The 18,968-nt window shown below is 45.5% G+C and overlaps 1 pseudogene; it reads right to left on the minus strand.

Moving 5' to 3' along the window:
- Positions 1-2,858: 2,858 nt before the first annotated feature.
- The window catches only part of LOC145821294 (peroxidase 22.3-like), a 57,662-nt pseudogene continuing 41,552 nt past the window's right edge, over positions 2,859-18,968 (minus strand).

An 18,968-nucleotide genomic window follows, 5' to 3' on the forward strand; every position in this document is an offset into this window, starting at 1 on the left:
CTGGTCGGCCAGCCAGTTTTTCTGGTCGGTTGACCATATAACTGGTTTACTGAGCAAAAAACTGGTTGGCCAGCCACTTTTGGTGGTCGGCCATGGAGAAAAACTGGTTTTTGGCCTTTTCCTAGTCTCTAGAAGAGAGCTCCTAGCCTTTCCACATGTTGGGAGTGTTGAAGGTCCGAGTTTACCTCTGTTTCGGATACGTTTTGTCGCCCCGTTTGTCCGAAATGCATTTGCTTATCGAGTTGTTAAGTTTTTCTTATCGAGTTGTTAAGTTTTACCGAGTTGTCGAGTTTTGTTCATCGAATTGTTGCCCTATGTTTATCAATAATTGTTGAAGTTTGCTTATCGAGTTGTAAACTTGCTAAGGTTTTGTTGTTTCTTAGTGAGTTAAGCTGTTTAGTTTGCTATGTTGGCTCATTACCTGACTTGGCGATGTATAATGCTCCATTTCCATTCAATCTCATTTTTGTGCAAAATGATGCGATGCGATGCTAAGAATGCAAAACACAATACTTTTTGAACAAAAAACTTTTCATTCCGTCATAGCTTCTTTTGTTACAACATTTTTACAACAGGGTACAAGTTTTAAAGAAAATAAAACTACCTAAAGCTGATGTGCTACAACTACTAGTAAAAATAAAATAAAATAAAATAAACCAAGAACATCTGCATCAGTGCTGTCAGGCTCAAGATCGGGAGACTCTCTCCATCCTCTTTGGCTGAGCAGCCTCTGCACCACCTCCACTAGCACCATCATCCGAATTAGAGCTGTCGTCCTTGGAACCCTCCCTGACATCACCTCCACTCTCAGAACCGGGGCTAGAGTTCTCCTCTCTGCCTGCGGATGTCTCCAACTGAGGAAGCGCAGACTCCTTATCCTCGCTAGACTCCTCATCATCTCTGATAGGCACTCCATGCCTGCCTCGGCTGCAAGTCAAGTCCCCTCTCCCAGCTCCTCGAGAAGGCTTGGATGGCCCAGCCTATAGCGGTGCATCTAAAAAAAAAAAAAAACAACAACAACAACAAAAGAGGGCAATTTGAATACATCAGCCAAAGTATGTATATCAGATGCAGATGCGGGAATGCTATGTCGGGTGCGTGCTTGTAGATATAGTATGTGAATGTGGTGTGTTAGATGTGCTCTACATATGCAGTCAACCAATGTAATGAAATGTTCAATTGCAGTCTGTCACTAGAAGTATGATAAATGCAAGGAAATTGAAAAGTACCGAGACGCCGGTGATGAACAACTGTGTCTCCCTCCGCGGGACCATGCTCTCGAGTGAGGCCACCACTCCGAGTAACCCCTTAGTGTACCCTCTGGGAGGCCGCAGATGTAAGTGCAAGTCATCAGTGAATGAATGAATGTCTAAACAGCTGAGTGATAAATCAAAACTGTAAAGCATACTGGTGGCGAGTCAGGGTCATTGGCGTATCAATGATCAGGCAATGGAGGCTCCATTGGAATCGGGTAGGATGTCCCATACCGCCAGCCTGTCAGCTCGGTCGAAAGATCCGGCCACCCAGCACACTGATAATTCGGGGGGATCTCTCTAGCCCCACTCCTCGATGTGTCGGCCCTGCTAGTCGAAGGGGTATCTGCAGCCCGGACTCGACTCGATGATGGCACGCCAGCAGCCCTCCTCGTGGAAACATAGACACCTGTCAGTGGAGGCATCAAGTATGTATGGTGGTAGGTCGCGTAATCTCCCTCCTCCAACAACAGAACTGCATCAGTACCCAACATAAGCTCCTCGACCTCCCGGGGAGTGAGTCTCTCAGTGGAGCGCATGTCCTCTAGAGGTGCTGAGGGGATACCCTGATCAGGGTTGCCCATCGTCTGACGCATGAAGCGATCCCCCAGAAACCAGGCCCTACCAACGGGCCCCTCAAATAAAGTCCTGTATCGAGAAGAGGCCCACACCCCAGGGAATCGGAACCGGGCATTTCCTGAAAAGGGTGCCTAGGGCTGCCAAGAGATCTGCAGATAACAAGTGCATAAACTGATTAGATGTCGTAAATATCCAAGATGAACCAAAACTGAAAACATAACGAACTGAGAGTTTTGGATTACCTCTGTCGGCCATACATTATCAAAGAACTGTCGGAGATAGGGCAAAGTCTCCCGAGCCCTCGGCCGACACCGACCCTCAAATCTGTGAGAGTAGAGGATCTTAAGAGGTGCCTCCACCTCGAGCTCAGGGGCCAGCGTCGGGAAGTATGCATAAACCTATAGCTGTGAAAGGCAAGACAGCGACTATCAAAACACAGAATATATTGAAAATACTGAATGCCGAGTACAGAATGTGAATACAGAAAATACAGAATGTTGAGTGTAGAATGCAGAGTACAGAATGTAATGTGTGCCGTGTGTGCAGTGTATAGATAATGAAAAGTGAAAATGTAAATCAAGAGGACAGAATGTACCTCCCAAGCTCTCCAGTAGCTACCTACTATGTTCCCTCGCCCGCGGGAGGTCGCGCTCATATAACAGTAAAGGGTAGTGAGGCCGGTGCCAACCCAATCATACTGGTTGACCTGTGATAGGTCTACCAAAGCACTGAGCAATTAAAGTCCAACTGTGTTCCCCCTGTCGGAGAACAAAGTGGTCCCGATAAGGAACATCAAAAAACCCCGGGCATACTACTCTATCTCCTCAACAGTCTCGGGCAAAGTCCTCCTAAATCGCTCGAAAAACCAAGTGTACCTAACCCTACCTGATGATCTGTCTCTCGGCGAGCGGGCTCCCAGCAGATGAATCCAAGCCGCCTCCCACTCGCCCATGTCTACGTCATAAGGGACCGGTCGGCCGGCCACGTCAAGGCCCGTCAACATAGAGAAGTCATGTGGGGTCATCGTCATGTCCCAGTAGCTGAAAAGTGGAATGAGTTGGTGGTGTCCCACCATCTCTCCACAAGTGCTCCTATGAGGGTCCTACTCGCCGGATAACGTGATATCCCCGCGAAGAAAGGCCCAAATCCTGCCTCATCCACGATGTGACGTACAGCATCTAGGAGCTCCGTATACCACTCTCTAGCAAGGATTGACCCATAGCCCCGTGTGGAACGGGAAGATGCCTGCATTCAGAATGGACAGATGTATTCAGATTCAGGATGAAATGTATGAGCTGTGTACAAACGAAGTGAATGAGCTGTGGGTTCAGAAATGAAACGAGCTATGTGCCTGAGAATGAGCAGTGTACCCGGAAAAGAGCTGTGTGCCTAAAAATATGCTGTGCGCCTGAAAATGAGCTGTGCGCCCGAGAATGAGCTGTGTGCCCGAAAATGTGTTGTGTGCCTGAAAATGAGCTGCGTGCCCAAAGAATGAGCTATGTGCCCAAAAATGTGTTGTGTGCCCGAGATAAACTGTGTGGTCAAGATGAACCGTGTGTTCAGAGTGAGCTGTATGCCAAATTAATAGAATATTGTGCTGTGAGCTGTGTGCCAAGTCAACATCATATCCTAAGTAAACTGCGTGCCAAATCAATATTGTGCTATTTGTAAGCCATATGCCAGGATAAGCAGAAGTACTGTGCATATGAATGTGTTCAAAACGAGCAGATAAAATACATTGCAAAGGCATGAAATGCGCAGGAAATGCAGAATACATTACAGAAAACGTAAAAGGAAGTATGTACCTCTTGCGCGTGGTGAGATAGATGAGACTCTGGCTCCCGTAGCAGTAGGTCCGCGGGTGCTCGCCGTGTGAAGTCGGTAAAATGATAGAACGTGGTAGGAGGTAGGACGTGCTCCTGAGGGTGGTACCTCTCCGGGTCGAAAGACCGAATCCTCGGAGGCAATAACCTCTATCGTGATGAAAATGATCCGCCATCCGAAGGAATCTATAAAAAATGAGCAAAAATGAGCGAAATGAGCCAAAATTACAAATAGTCAACAAAAGGCAACTCTCGGGAAAGGAAAAAGTCAACAAAAGTCAACCCCCAAGAAAATGTGCCAAACTTCGAGACAAACATACCTCAAGTGGAAAAAATGGAGAAAGAAGCTCTGAGATTAAATTTTAATCGGTTCAAAGTGAAGAGAATCGAAAGTTTTCACGAAACAACTTCGCGTGGGGCATTGGAAAACGCGTATAAACAGCAGATCTGAGAGAGAAAAGGGTCTAGGGAGCAAGAGAAGCTGATTTTAGCATTGGAGGTGTGAGCAAAAGTGTTTTGGACAAGTGAACTTAAAAATCCGGCCTTAAAAGACTAAACTGCCCCGAATTTCTGTAAATTGGTCGGCCTACCAGTTTTTCTGGTCGGCCAACTACTTTGGCGAGAAAAAGTTGATCGGCCACTAGCCTAGGTGGTCGGCCATCCTCCTGGATGGTCTCCAAGGTCCCTTTGTTCTCCCTGTGTATTTTGGTGATGATTGGAGTTCTTGGCTCCCGAGAAAGTACAAGAAAAGTACACTTTCCGATGCGAAATTGTCTCCGTGGGAACTTCAAATTCAATTCTTCGATGCGTGGTCCATCGTTACTCGTCAAGAACAAGGTGTATCCTTTTTGAATACTTTGTGACCACTCCGGGAGGTAAATCGGAGGTTCCGGTTAAATCGCTCGCGTTAAGGCTTGTATTTCCTTATTCAGCATTATGTTTCGAGCATACTATTGAAGTGGCACTTCTCTCACATTGTCAGGCACCCTTTCCTCTCTGGCATTTGTTATGCAAACTTTAAGCGTGTAGTTATGCACGTCTCGTTGCATTGTTACGCACACCATTCGTCGCACTGTTATGCATGTTTCTCTCGTATTGATAGACAGGCTTTGTTTGTGTTGTCACGTACATTGTCTCGCATAGTTATGCGTCACACTTAGGTTGCATTGTCATGCACCCCTTCTCGTATTGTTATGTGTCACACTTAGGTTGCATTGTCATGCACCCCTTCTCGCATTGTTATGCGTCACACTTAGGTTGGATTGTCATGCACCCCTTCTCGCATTGTTATGCGTCACACTTAGGTTGCATTGTCATGCACCCCTTCTCGCATTGTTATGCGTCACATTTAGGTTGCATTGTCATACACCCCTTCTCGTATTGTTATGCGTCACACTTAGGTCGCATTGTCATGCACCCCTTCTCGCATTGTTATGCGTCACACTTAGGTTCCATTGTCATGCACCCCTTCACGCATTGTTATGCGTCACACTTAGGTGGTATTGTCATGCACCCTTTCTCGCATTGTTATGCGTCACACTTAGGTCGCATTGTCATGCACCCCTTCTCGCATTGTTATGCGTCACACTTAAGTTGCGTTGTCATGCATCCCTTCTCGCATTGTTATGCGTCACACTTAGGTCGCATTGTCATGCACCCCTTCTCGCATTGTCATACACCCCTTCTCGCATTGTTATGCATCACACTTAGGTTGCATTGTCATGCATCCCTTCTCGTATTGTTATGCGTCACACTTAGGTTGCATTGTCATGCACCCCTTCTCACATTGTTATGCGTCACACTTAGGTGGCATTGTCATGAACCCCTTTCTCGCATTGTTATGCGTCACACTTTGGTCGCATTGTCATGCATCCTTTCTCGCATTGTTATGTGTCCCACTTAGGTTGCATTGTCATGCACCCCTTCTCGCATTGTTATGCATCGCACTTAGGTTGCATTGTCATGCACCCCTTCTCGCATTGTTATGCGTCCCACTTAGGTTGCATTGTCATGCACCCCTTTCTCGCATTGTTATGCGTCACACTTAGGTCGCATTGTCATGCACCCCTTCTCGCATTGTTATGCGTCACACTTAGGTCGCATGGTCATGCACCCCTTCTCGCATTGTTTTGCATCACACTTAGGTTGCATTGTCTTGCATCCCTTCTGCATTGTTATGCGTCACACTTAGGTTGCATTATGATGCACCCCTTCCGCATTGATATGCGTCACACTTAGGTTGCATTGTCCCGCATCCCTTTCGCGTTGTTATGCGTCACACCTTGGTTACATTGTCTTGCATCCCTTCCGCATTGTGATGCGTCACACCTAGGTTGCATTGTCTTGCATCTCTACCGCATTGTTATGCGTCACATTTAGGTTGCATTGTTATGCACCCCTTCCGCATTGTTATGCGTCACACCTAGGTTGCATTGTCTTGCATCCCTTCCGCATTGTTACGCGTCATACTTAGGTCGCATTGTCATGCACCCCTTCTCGCATTGTTATGCGTCACACTTAGGTTGCTTTGTCATGCACCCCTTCTCGCAATGTTATGCGTCACACTTAGGTTGCATTGTCATGCACCCCTTCCCGTATTGTTATGTGTCACACTTAGGTTGCACTGTCATGCACCCACACTTCGCTTGCGTCGTCACATACTTTTCTTTTGCATTGCCATGCATATCTCTACCGAATATTGTACCTGTTGAGTTTCTTTCTTTTACAGGCATGATATTGTATTTACGGTTCATTTGAAGCTGGTGCGACCAGACGAACCGGATGGTATTGTATTCTCTGTGTGAAATGTAGCGAGAATTGCGTAATTCTCTTACATTCTTTTCTGCATTTAATGTAGTTCGATTTGTTTTTGTTTGCTTAAGCTATCGCATTTATTGTGTATAATTGCTTCATTACAATTTTCTTTGCATGATCATAAGTTATGTTCGGCCTTATGCATGTCTCTTGCATTTTGCCCCTGCATGCGGGCACATCTCTTTTCTTATCTCGCCTGTTAGTCCAAGTGTTCGGCCTTGTCAAAAATGGGTCGTCTCTGGGTTTTAACATTCACTCCCGTCACTTATAACTTTCGAGTTCTGTCAAAGAGGGGCAACTGTAGACACCCCATTTTGACCGACCTTAAGACTCAGACATCATCGATTGAGTGCTCGGTGATCGTGCATGTTGTGCTCGTTTCGAGGTTTCAGAGTTCTTGGCTGGGAGCCTCACCTTCAGATCTTGGGACCCTTTGTACTTTAACTCGGTCCGCGGACCAAGTTTTGTTTTCTCTTCCTGGAGGGAGGGAGAGGTCTTGTAGACCATCTCTCAGTGGTCGTAGACTACTTTTCATGGTCGTAGGCCACTGTTCCCGTTTGGATACTAGTTTCCGGTTTTCAGAGCCGTCGGCCATGTGCCTCGGTTTGGGACTGCTTAACATTCTCCGTTTGGCACGTTTTTTGGAACACACCTTGTTTCCTCTGTCTAGAGGGACACTGTGGTCTGGGAGACCACTTTTGTAGTCATACGTCACTTTTTGTGCTCAACAGCCAAATTTCGAGGCCTCCGGCCGCACGTCTTGCCTCATGAACTCTCGTTTTGCATCCATGCTGGTTCGTTCTTGGCACGAACCTTGTTTTCCTTGTTTGGAAGTGGTACAAGGGTGGGAAACTAGCTTTTTTTCTTGGAGACCACTTTTCTCCCCACTAGCCAATTTTCTGGTCGGGAAACTGGTTTTCTTGGTCTTTGGGCCACATTTTTTGGTTTTTCATCCCACCATTGGCTTGTTTTCAGTGTGAAGACCACCATATCCCCTAGCCGACCACTTTTTTTTTGGGAAACAACATTGGGTGGTCGGCCCCTTTCCCCCTGTTTTGTCAGACTGTGTGGATGCCAGCTGTGCCAGCTGGAGGGCACAGACAGTATCCTCTATATACATCTATAGAGGGATTGCATCCATGTTTAGCTTCTCCAACAAGCTTGAACCTTTGTTTTTTCTATAAGAGAGGGGCTCCCTTTCCATTCCAGAGGTTCTGAAAATTTCCTAAGGCACAAACACATATCTCTCTCTATATCTTTATATTTTGAGCCAAAAGTGTGTATTGTTCTTGACGTTAACACCCCAACTCTTAGCCATACATCCTTACCATTGAACTGAGGTTCCCAGAGGTTATTTTTGGAGGTTAAAAGGGTGGTTTTTTGCTGAGGAACTTACTGGTTTTGCTGAGCTTCAAGGGTAATCTCTTTTCTCTCTTTTCAAGTTTTGTCTTGATCACACTCTTAGCCATACTTGCATGCTTATTTGAGCTTTGTTGTCAACTGAAAAAAGCTCCATATTTAAGTTTTTTTCATGTTTGTTTAAGGCCCTTTTGGTGCTAAGGGTCATCTTCCCTCTTACATGCCCTATTTGGCCTTGTTTTGTGCCATGCCATAAGGCCTTTGAGTTAACCCTTGCATGACATTTTAGCCACTGAAATCCAATGGATTTTCAGTGGTTGGTATGTGGTTTTGAGGCCCTAAATCAGAGAGGGGTGACCCTCTCTCTCTTGGTCTTGTTTTCTTGCATTTTTGGCCTATCAAAGGAGCATACGTTTTCATACTTTCAAGGCTCGGTTCAGGCACTTTTTGGTGACTTTTAGGGCCTGCCTAGACTCTGTCTATGGCTGGTTTGGTCACCATGGGTTTGCTTCTTGCATGTGTAAAGTAATCCCTTTTGTGGTTTATCAAAGTAGCATGTCATTCTTGCATGTATTGGTCATATTTCAGTGGGTTTTTGGTCATCATTTGGCATGCCATGACTCTGTTTTCAGCTGGTTTGGTAGCCTCTCACATGCTTCATATGCTTGTAGTGTAAATCATGCTTACTAGCTTAGAATGCATGATGTTTTGGCCCTCTATTCTAGCATATTTTGGCCATGCTCCAACCTGGTTTTGTTTATATTTTGGGCTGCCTTAGCTCTGTTTTCAGGCCTCTTGGTCGAAAGATATTTGCCATGCATACTTGTAATGTAATAGCCTTGACTAGCTTCGAGTTTTGAAGTCCCTTGCATGCTTAACTTGAGGTATTTTCATGTTTTGGCATCATTGAGCATGACATTTCAGAGCATATAGGGCTGTCATACTTCCATGTTTTCCACTCTATAAGTGCCCTCGAGAGTTGTGCTTTTATACCCTATTTTGTGAGCCATTGCATGAGCTTCATTTTTGTGCCTTTCAAGCCATCATCTCAACTTATTTTGCTACTGTTTTGGGCCTGCATATGGTCTACTTGGAGTTGGTTTGGCCATTTGAGCATTGCCTTGCATGCCTATAGTGTAATACACTTCACTAGTTTCGATGCTTAAGCCATTCAACATGCATTACATGAGTTGTTTGCATAATTCGAAGTCATTTTGTATGCCATTTCAGAGCTGAAACATGTGTCATTGCACTCCATATTTCATCCTTTCAAAGCGTTTGGAAAGTTGTGTTTTGTGCCTTAGACTTGGGGCCGTTGCATTGTGCATGATCGTATGTGTTTTGATGCCTTATTTCCATCATCTATTGGCCACTGATTTGGATGTGGCTAGAGCCCATCCATTTTGGTTTAAGTCCATTTTGCATTGAGTATGCCATTATAATTCATAGCATTGAGTATGCCATGTTGTCGCATGATTGATCATTGCCTTGTGCATGCCTTGTTCATCTCATTGTGTATGTTAGTTTCTACGTGCATTGTGTATGCTAAGTGTCATGTGCATTGAGTATGCCATTGTTGGTTCATAGCATTGTGTATGCTAGTTGCATGTTTTCATGTTATCCCTTGCATGTTTGCATGACTTAGTTGCATTACATTAAGATTGCATGCTAAAGTTGCATTGGTGCATGCCTTGTTTGTTGCATTGTGTTTGGAATAGGCGTTAGTCCAAACACGGGAAAGGAGGCACGTTTTATACTCGAAGTGATGAAATGTACCTTGATTCCCGGTCGCCGACACTCTTGACTACCCATGACGGAGTTATTGGCTTTAGGTGCTTGTATGTGCATTCATTTCACATTGAGTCGTGCAATTCGACTCCTCAGCCATCATGCATCGAGTTACGTGATTGGTGGCCCGAGGGTCAAAGACTACACTCCCTTGAGCCTATGCAATAATGGGGAGAGTGGTCGTGCACACATGTGTTGCGAATACTTTGACATCTCTCTCTCTCTCTTGCCTTCTGTTGCAGAAAACCAGAAACCAGGGACAGAAACTGGTCGGCCGACCAGATAAAGTGGCAGGCCGACCACTTTTTCTGGTTTTCACCACAAAAGGTGGTCGACCGGTGGTCTCCAAGGCCAATATCTGGTCGGCAGCCTTCCCACAGGTCCCCTTGGTGGAGTTTCAGCCTTCTGGAGCTTTGTGCAGTGTTCTGAGGTCAATTGCAAAAAGAGGCAAGTCGGGGCATCCCGAGGGATTTCCGAACAAGGCAATTCAAGCATGCACGCATCCTTTGTCATTCAAAGCAGAGCTGGGGCAGTCCATATTCATTTAGTTCGCATGCTCATTTAGATTGCTTACTTAGTTAATGTTGTGTAATAAGTAGTTATAACTTGTTATTCCTTTCGTCGTGTAATAACTAGTTTAATTAGATTAGTTTAGACTAGCTAGCTGGTTCTGTATTATTTATTCGGACCCTCCGTCGAGAGGGCAAATTTTGTAATAAGTATGCGTGTATGTGATGCATGTCTTCCAACCCTCATTTCTTTCTCCCTTTTATTTACCAGCTTACGATGGTTAGTTTTAGGGCATGTTTCAATTAGCATCCTTATGCTCGCATGTTTGCATCCATTTATCTGTCTTGCATGCACCGGGCTTGGCGCATCATACTAACTGCATTGTATTTCAATTCCTATTTGAATACATGTATCAAATTGCATTTCACATGACATTTTAGAATAGCCGATCCTATCTTAGTTGCATTTTGTATGTGTTGCATTAGGCATTCTTGACATAGCTAGGATTATGCATTGATTTCTAACATAACTTTTGTTTTGGCTCGGAGTACTCTGTAAGTGTTTATGCTTTAGCATCCTTGCATGTGTGTGAGTGACTACCATGATAGCATGCTTGCCATGAGGCTAACTGCTTATGTGTTAAACTGCCTGAATGCCTTTGGGTGAAGGTTGGATTGCTTGAATTGAAACAATTCATTGATGCGAGTTTTAACCCCACTTGAGAGTGGCAAATCATGTTTTCTAAGCCCACTCGAGGGTGGCAAATTCACGTCTTAGCCTACTTGCGAGTAGCACCTTCAAACCATTTTCAAACAAACAAACATGAAATGTTTTGTTCCAATTTAGGCGATCTAGTCTATACTTGTGTGTTGTGCGCATCACATAGTAATTATGGGCTAATAACCAGAATAAGAACGCATGCGTTTTCAAAAACAAGATATCATGTCAGTAAAGGCCGATCTTTGATCGGGCGAGCGGGGGTGCTCATTGCATGACCTTCCTCTCTCATACCCAAGTTCCCGAGCTGAGGCAACTTTGGTGATGATGGACATGTGGCCTTAGGCACAAGTCAGGGTTTCCTAAATTTCCCCAAAATAAAACATTTAGGTGGCAGCTCTGTATCTGGCAAAGCAGTCCATGTTTGGCACTTCTTTACGAAAATCAGTTTTCCAAAATGATTTTCCGAATTTGGACTTTTTGGTGATTTATCGGTCTTGCATTGCACTTTGCAGGATTAGATTCAGAACCGTGACATTTGAGTCCGAACTATAGTGAGTCCAATAAACAAAACGGGATTTTGCCGGGACGTTCAGGGACGTCTACTCTCTTCCAGTCATTTCTTTGCCTTTCCTCACCCAGTCCTCTTTGGTGGGCAGATAACCCAAGCCAAAGGTATGCGGGTTGTGCGGCACTTCAGCCGATACAGTAATGCCCTTTCGGCCACTTCTTCCTAGTCCCATCCCAGGGATGTGCTAAAGCTTGTTCATGAGGTATACTGACTGTGCCCTGACATACAACACCTCATCAACAGCCAAGATATTCTGAACAACCCGGGCCTCGGCTAGGGTAAATCCCGACAGGAACACATCCTCCGTGCTGTGCTCGATTTCCAAAACCGGTGTAGACACCTCTAGCGCCGGATGGATTGAAGAATTCTCAAAAACAATAGCCACCCCCTTCCCGTGGGGGTACTTCAACATTTGATGCAGGGTGGAAGAGACCGCCTTCACCTGATGCAGCCACGGCCGCCCTAGGAGTGGATTAAAGGTTGCAGGAACGTCCAAGACGTGAAAGTCAATTTCGTGTTGTCCTGGACCAACCTGAGTCCGAATCTTAACAGTCCCCATCACCTCTCTGCTAGTGTTATCGTAGGCCCTTATCACCTGGGCAGTAGGCACAAAGTCTGAGGGCTTCAAGCCGATTGCATATGCCGTCCTCGATGGGCACATGTTAATGGCGGATCCTATGTCAACAAGAACTACCGGTATCCATTTGTCTCTACACTCAACCGAGATGTAGAGAGGTTTGTTGTGGTTTGCGCCCTCAGGCGGTAGCTCCCTTATCAGTGAAGGTCAACGTCGGGGAAGCTCCTCCCGGAAAAACCAGTCCTACCAGCTGCTCAGGCGTGGTATCTATTGAAAGATTAGCTTTGCCAATAGCAGAAAGGACAGCCTGTCAATGAACTCTTGAAGCCATAAGCAGTCCCTAGATAGAGATGTTTGCTTATATCTTCTTTAGTTGTTTCAGCACAGCCTCCTCTTCGAGTAATTTATCTTTCTGCTTGTCTACCTCCTTGTCCTTTCCAGACGCCTCTGGTTGATCTAAGTGTGGGGACTTAAAATACCGCCCACTCCTAGTCATGTGGTCTACTTCGCTAATGTACCAGGTATCATCCGGCTGATTTTGCCCCCAGTCTTCATCTGTGTGGGCAAGACATAGGTCGTCATCTTCCCACCACATGCCATAGGCAGCCGACAGACACCTGTCCGGTTCCGTTACAACTATTCCTGTGCCCACAACACTTTTCATTCCTATGCTCACAGCACGCTCTGTTCCTGTGAACACAGTACGTTCTGTCCCCGTAGGGGCTTTGTCCTTTCTGACCCTCTCAGAATCTTCGATCCTTTGCCGCTCAAACTGCTTCAGTACAGCTTGCTGTTCGACATCTCCTGTATTCAAATTGCCCGTGTCCCGAGCGAAATTCTTAATACCGGCGCTTTTTGGCGATGTATTCTGATTCCCGGCCCTTCCGGCCACTGTTGATGTCCTTGACCCTAACGGACTCTGCTCTAGCTGGTCGTCAAGCCACCCTGTAGACTCTGTTGACCCATCCAAATCAAACCAGTTGACTATCACATCTCCCAGATCTTGTTCGTTGAAAAACTGAAGGTTAGCAATGTCCGCCACTAATTCTGCCAGGTCATCCAGCCCTTGATTAGGTCCATCCTCCCGTATTACACAGATCTCTGCCCTCACTGGCAATTTCACTCTCGGCCTAGCCTGGCCTACTGATATAATGTAACCGCTCGGGTTGTACATGAAGCTTGTAGACCCCTCCGGCTCTGACTGATCACTCCCATCTATTCCCACAATCGACCCAATTCCATCTTCGATAGCCACCACCACTGTTTCAGGTTGGGTTTGGGACATGTCCAACATGCACAAGTCAGTGCTGTCAGGAATGAACACCTCCGGCTTGGGTAGGTGAGAATGGGTGATATATATGCTAGGGTCGTATGACACAACCCCAGTTTGGATCATATTGATGCGTTTGAGAGGTGGAGCTTGGTTATGTGGTGGAAGAGGATTGGTTGTGACGTTCGGTTTCTCCGGAGGCACAATCACCCTGTTGTCAACGAGATCCTGAATCTCGTGACGCAATCTAAAGCAAAGGTCAGTTTCATGACCATGTTGCTGGTGAAAGGCGCAATACTTGGTTAGGTTATGGGAAGCAGGGAGTCAATCTGGTAGTGGCCGCGGCTCTAGGGGCTTCGAGTGCCCTTTCCTGATCAAAACCCCAAAGCCTTAGACAAAGACATGTATAGTGGGGTGAAGGTTCTTTGGCCTCTGGGTGGAAACTTGGTTGTTTGTGAGCTACTTCCGGACGCGCCGGTGAATGGTGTAGCTGAAAGGGTTCTTGGGGTGGTGGTGGTGACCATACTCACATCTGAAGCTCTGGCAGCTGCAGCACTGCTTGTGCCTGCATTCGTATTGCGGTTGAATTCCCTCTTGGGTTGCTCGCTCTCATGATCAATGAGGCCATGTTTCATAGCGTCCTCGATTTGCACCCCTATCTCATGTAGATCTGCAAAGGTGGGGAGGGGGAGAACGATCATCTTCTGCATAAGCTTGGGCTGAAGGTTGCGCACAACCATCCGAATCTGATCTTTGTCTACAGGCCTGATGGTCTTCATCGAGGCCTTGGCCCTCCATTGGGTCACAAAATCGGAGAAGTTCTCCTTCGGCTCTTGCCTAGTTGTCTCGAGATCATGAGTTGTGACCTCGATCTGTGTATTGTAGGAGTATTGAGCTATGAAGGCCTCGGCCATCTCCTTCCAATTCCTTTTGACGAAGTCCTCCAGTTTTGCATACCAAATAGCCGCTACACCTAACAGGGTCCAGCCAAACAGAGAAAACTTCTGCAATCTGGAGAGGCCTATCGGCCTTAGTATGTCCGAGAACAGCCGCAAATGCACCATAGGATCTCCAAACCCGTCGAAACGGTCTATGTGCGGCATTTTAAACCGATCTGGCAGAGTCACAGCCGAGTCAATGTACCCGTCCTCAATATCTGGAATGGACTTCACACCCTGAGACTTCTTGAACAGCTTTTCAAGCTTGCTCACTTTTAGCGCTGTGGGGTCCACCTCAAACTCAAAGGCGGAATCTGGTAGGTTGGTTGGTGCTTTGGATAGCTGGGGTAGGATTGGGGGCGGAGCCGACCCCGTTGGATCGTTCGTATTATCCTGGATGTTAGCGATCTCCCTGAGTATCGGAACTCTTGGTGGGAAAGGAACCTGGTGCGAAGCAGATGCTCCGGCTTGCTGCGGTGGTTGTTGTTGCTGCAATCTAGCAATCAACTCTGCCTGTTGGGCCATAACCTCGGCCTGGCTTGTGGCAAATTCTGCTTGACGGGCAGCGTCTTGCTGCATGGCTTTCATACTTTCCTGAAGCTGACGCATCATCTCTTCTATTCCTGTCATAGGATGTTGGTCTATCTGAACAACCGGTATATCTGTCCCTGTAGCAGAAACTGAGACCTCAGCCTGACTGTCCACTGGTGGGGTAGACCACTGATCCGACGACCGCTGTACCGATACACTACGCCTTTTTAACCTCCGTCTGGTAACCAGGGGTAAAGAAAGGAGCACTGCTTGTCCGTCTACTAGATCCCTGGATCGATTAAGTCTACGACCTCTAACCCAGAGTGCTCGGGGGATATCTGCTTGGTCAGATGCAATGGTGCTAAACTACCTTACAAAAAGATAAATAAAGCCTAAGAAGGAAATAATGAACAGAAAAACAGACAGCATAATAGCTTAAATAAAGACAACACATAGTTAAAAAATACAAGCTGGACGAACTGTTCTCAACCACTGATCACTGTTCCTAAATCACTGCCCCAAATCTGAATCTGATACCCGCAGGTAAAACTGATTCTTCGAATCTGATGCCCGCAGGCCTAATACCCAGACTTGCAAACTGATACGTGTATTCCTGTAGAGGCCAACTCTAAACGCACATAGCAAGCAAGAGAGACCCAAAACACCCCTATAGAGGGGTAGGGTTTCCCTGTCCTATTTTGTCAGGAGCTAGGGTTTCACTACGTACGCAGCGGTTTCAAACAACCTATACTCGGGTAAGCAACCTGTCCTAGCTTGGAATGGTCACTACAGTTTCCGATAGGCACTAGGTCGAATGGTCAAAAAGGGTGCCCCGGTAAAATCGGGGTTTGTGTTCCCGTCGTGGCAGAGCCCGCAACCGGTCAGCCTTATGGCATGCTTCTCAAAGCAAGCCTCCGGCAAACCGTTCAGGAATAGCATACGTCAAACACGGTGTCCGAGGAGCACCAATGCACATGCAATGCAAAGAAACACATAAGTGTAATCAAAACAAGATATCATGAGTTCAAGTCAAGTTCTCTAAGTCCCCAGTAGAGTCACCAGAAACTGTAGACGTGCCTGAATGTCCCGGGCTCCGGGCACGAAGTGGCGCGAAATCCGTTTTGTTCATTAGGCTTACTATAGTTCGGACTCAAATGTCACGGTTCTGAATCTAGTCTCGCAAAGTGCAATGCAAGACCGATAAATTACCAAAGAGTCCAAATCTGGCAAATCGTTTTGGAAAACTAATTTTTATAAAGAAGTGCCAAACATGGACTGCTTTGCCAGATACAGAGTCGTCACCTAAATATTTTGTTTTTGGGGGAATTTAGGAAACCCTGACTCGTGCCTAAGGCCACGTGTCCGCCATCACCAAAGTTGCCTTAGCTCAGGAACTTGGGTACGAGAGGGGAAGGTCATGCAATGAGCACCCCTGCTTGCCCGATCAAAGATCGGCCTGTACTAAGCATGGTATCTTGTTTTTGAAAACACATGTGTTCTTATTCCTAGTTATTAGCTAGAATTACTATGTGATGCGCACAACACACAAGTATAGACTAGATCGTCTAAGTTGGAACAAAACATCTCACGTTTGTTTGAAAATGGTTTGAAGATGCTACCCGCAAGTAGGCTAAGACGTGGATTTGCCACCCTCAAGTGGGCATGGAAAACATGATTTTGTCACCCTCAAGGGGGCTTAAAACGCACATTCTGATGAATTGTTTCAATTCAAGTAATCCAACCTTCACCCACAGACATTCAGACAGTTATATCACATAAGCAGTTAGCCTCATGGTAAGCATGCTATCTTGGCAACACTCACACTCATGCAAGATGCTAAAGCATAAAAGCTTACCTAGTACTCCGAGCCAAAACAATAGCTAGTTAGTAATTAATGCATAATCCTAGCTATGTTAAGATGGCTAATCCAACACATGTAAAATACAACTAAAAATAGGCTCGGCTATTCTAAAATGGCACATGAAATGCAACTTGATACTTATGTATTCAAATCGGTATTAAAATACAATGCAGTTAGTATGATGCGCCGAGCCCGGACATGCAATACAAATGAATGAATGCAAACATGCTATCATAAGCATGCTAATCAAAACATGACCTAGAACTAACCATCGTAAGTGGTTAAGTAAAAGGGAGAAAGACGTAGGATTGGAAGACATTCACAGACTCACGCACACTTATTACAACAGTTGGCCCTCTCGACGGAGGGTCCGAATAACTAATACAAATCAACTAATTAATTAACTACCCTAGCTAATTAACTATTACAAAACCTTAACTAATTAAGCAAATTAATTAAGTTACAAAACAGACTAAGTATGAAACTAAAGAGGCTGTCACAGCTCCGCCTCCGAATGATTGAATGATGTATGCTCGATCGCCTCGCTCGGAAACCCGTTGCCATGCCTCATGTTGCCTCTGTTTGCACTGTTATGCAACCCTGAAAACTATTCCAACTTCTGTGATGCCTCTGAACCACTCCATGGACACTCTGAGAGTCCATCGGCCAAATGGTATGGCCATCGGCTAGAGAACAATGGCCATTGGCCAATTTTGATGATATCGACCAAAAATATCTAGCCGATCGGCACTTAAGATAGTCGATCGGCCATTTATTCCTGTGGACTGCTCCTTTTGCTGCAGCAGAGGGCAAACAAGGGCATGGCAATACATTTATAAGAAAATGTTGTGCAACTGCACCCCTTCTCATGTTTGGAACTCAAAGGAGTGTAGTGTCCGACCCTCGGGCCATCAATCACGCATTTCGATGCATGATGGCCAAAGAGGCCGAATTGCACAAATCAATATGGGATGAATGCACAAGAAACACATGGATGCCTCACACTCTATCATGTTGGATCAAGAGTGTCAGCGACCGAGGATTGAGCCACGTTTCGTCACTTCAAGTACGAAACGTCCCTCGGTCCTCGTGTTTAGTTTGACACCCCAAACCAAACACAATGCAATGCATGCACACATGGAAAGGCTATGCAATGCATCAAGGCTAATGGCATGCAAACAAACCCAATGCAATATGAGTATGCAAGCAACCATGCAAACAACTCAAGCATGCAACAAGCATTCATCCACGTCATGCAATGCAACTAATATGCAATAGACATGCAACCTAAACATGCAAACATATAATGTGCCAAGCATGCAAAATACAATGCCACCTAAACATGCAAACATGTAACACAATAGGCATGCAACAACATGCAATGCGATAAGCATGCGACAACACACAAACCGCATGACTTATGGACTTATACTGAAAATGGATAGACCTCAGCCGTACCAAAAATAGTGGCCACTAGTGATGAAACAAGATGGAATGAAATGCAAAACAAGCATGCACATGTAATGGCCTATCACCTAGGCATAAGGACATAACTCTCAAACATGAACAAGGAGCGACAAACATGATAATGTGGCAATGCAATAAGCTTTGAAATTATGTGAAAAATGATGCCAAATCAACCAAACAATGCAAGTATAGCATGCAAGAAAACTTAAAACTCGAAACTAGCCAAAGGACTTAAACCAAGGCTATACAAAGCAAGCCCCAAAGGGCTGAGGGCAATCAAAACAGTCCCAAGGCAAGTCAAGATGAGGCCAAAAACAAGCTTGAACCTAGCCCAGACGAGCTAGAACAAGGGTCCAAAAGGCATAAGGCCTGCAGGGTTTACAAGGGGTGTTATACTACACCTATTAAGACCAAACATGGCATGACTTAACTAATAAAAATCAAAGTTATGGCATGTCAAAATAAGTCCAATAATCCACTTAGATGGCATCCCAAAGACCTAAACATCGAGGCATGCACAATGACCCCCTCTTAAGGCATAAAACACAAACCTCCCAATGCATGAAAAAGGTGACAAATGTGAATGCATGGCCACACCATATAGACTGAAATAACATTTCAAATGATGCCAAATCATGGAAAAGGTCCAAGCAATGCATACTAGTGGTTTGGAAACTCAAGGATAGTGAGCTAAAATGCACTATGGCTATACAAAGCATGGCATATATGATCAAGACAACAAAAATCAGAGCTTAAGTATGCCAAAACAAGGCTAAAAGCTTCATGGAGTTGAGCCAAAACATGCAAGAATGATAGTCTAAATGCATGATTGATGTTAAGGCAAATGAGAGGATTACAAGACAAGTGTATGGTGCATGCAAGATGCTATTAAACCAACTTAAAACAGGGG

Source organism: Camellia sinensis, chromosome 3 (genome assembly GCF_055761805.1).
Source record: "Camellia sinensis isolate YWXY chromosome 3, ASM5576180v1, whole genome shotgun sequence".
Lineage (NCBI taxonomy): Eukaryota > Viridiplantae > Streptophyta > Magnoliopsida > Ericales > Theaceae > Camellia > Camellia sinensis.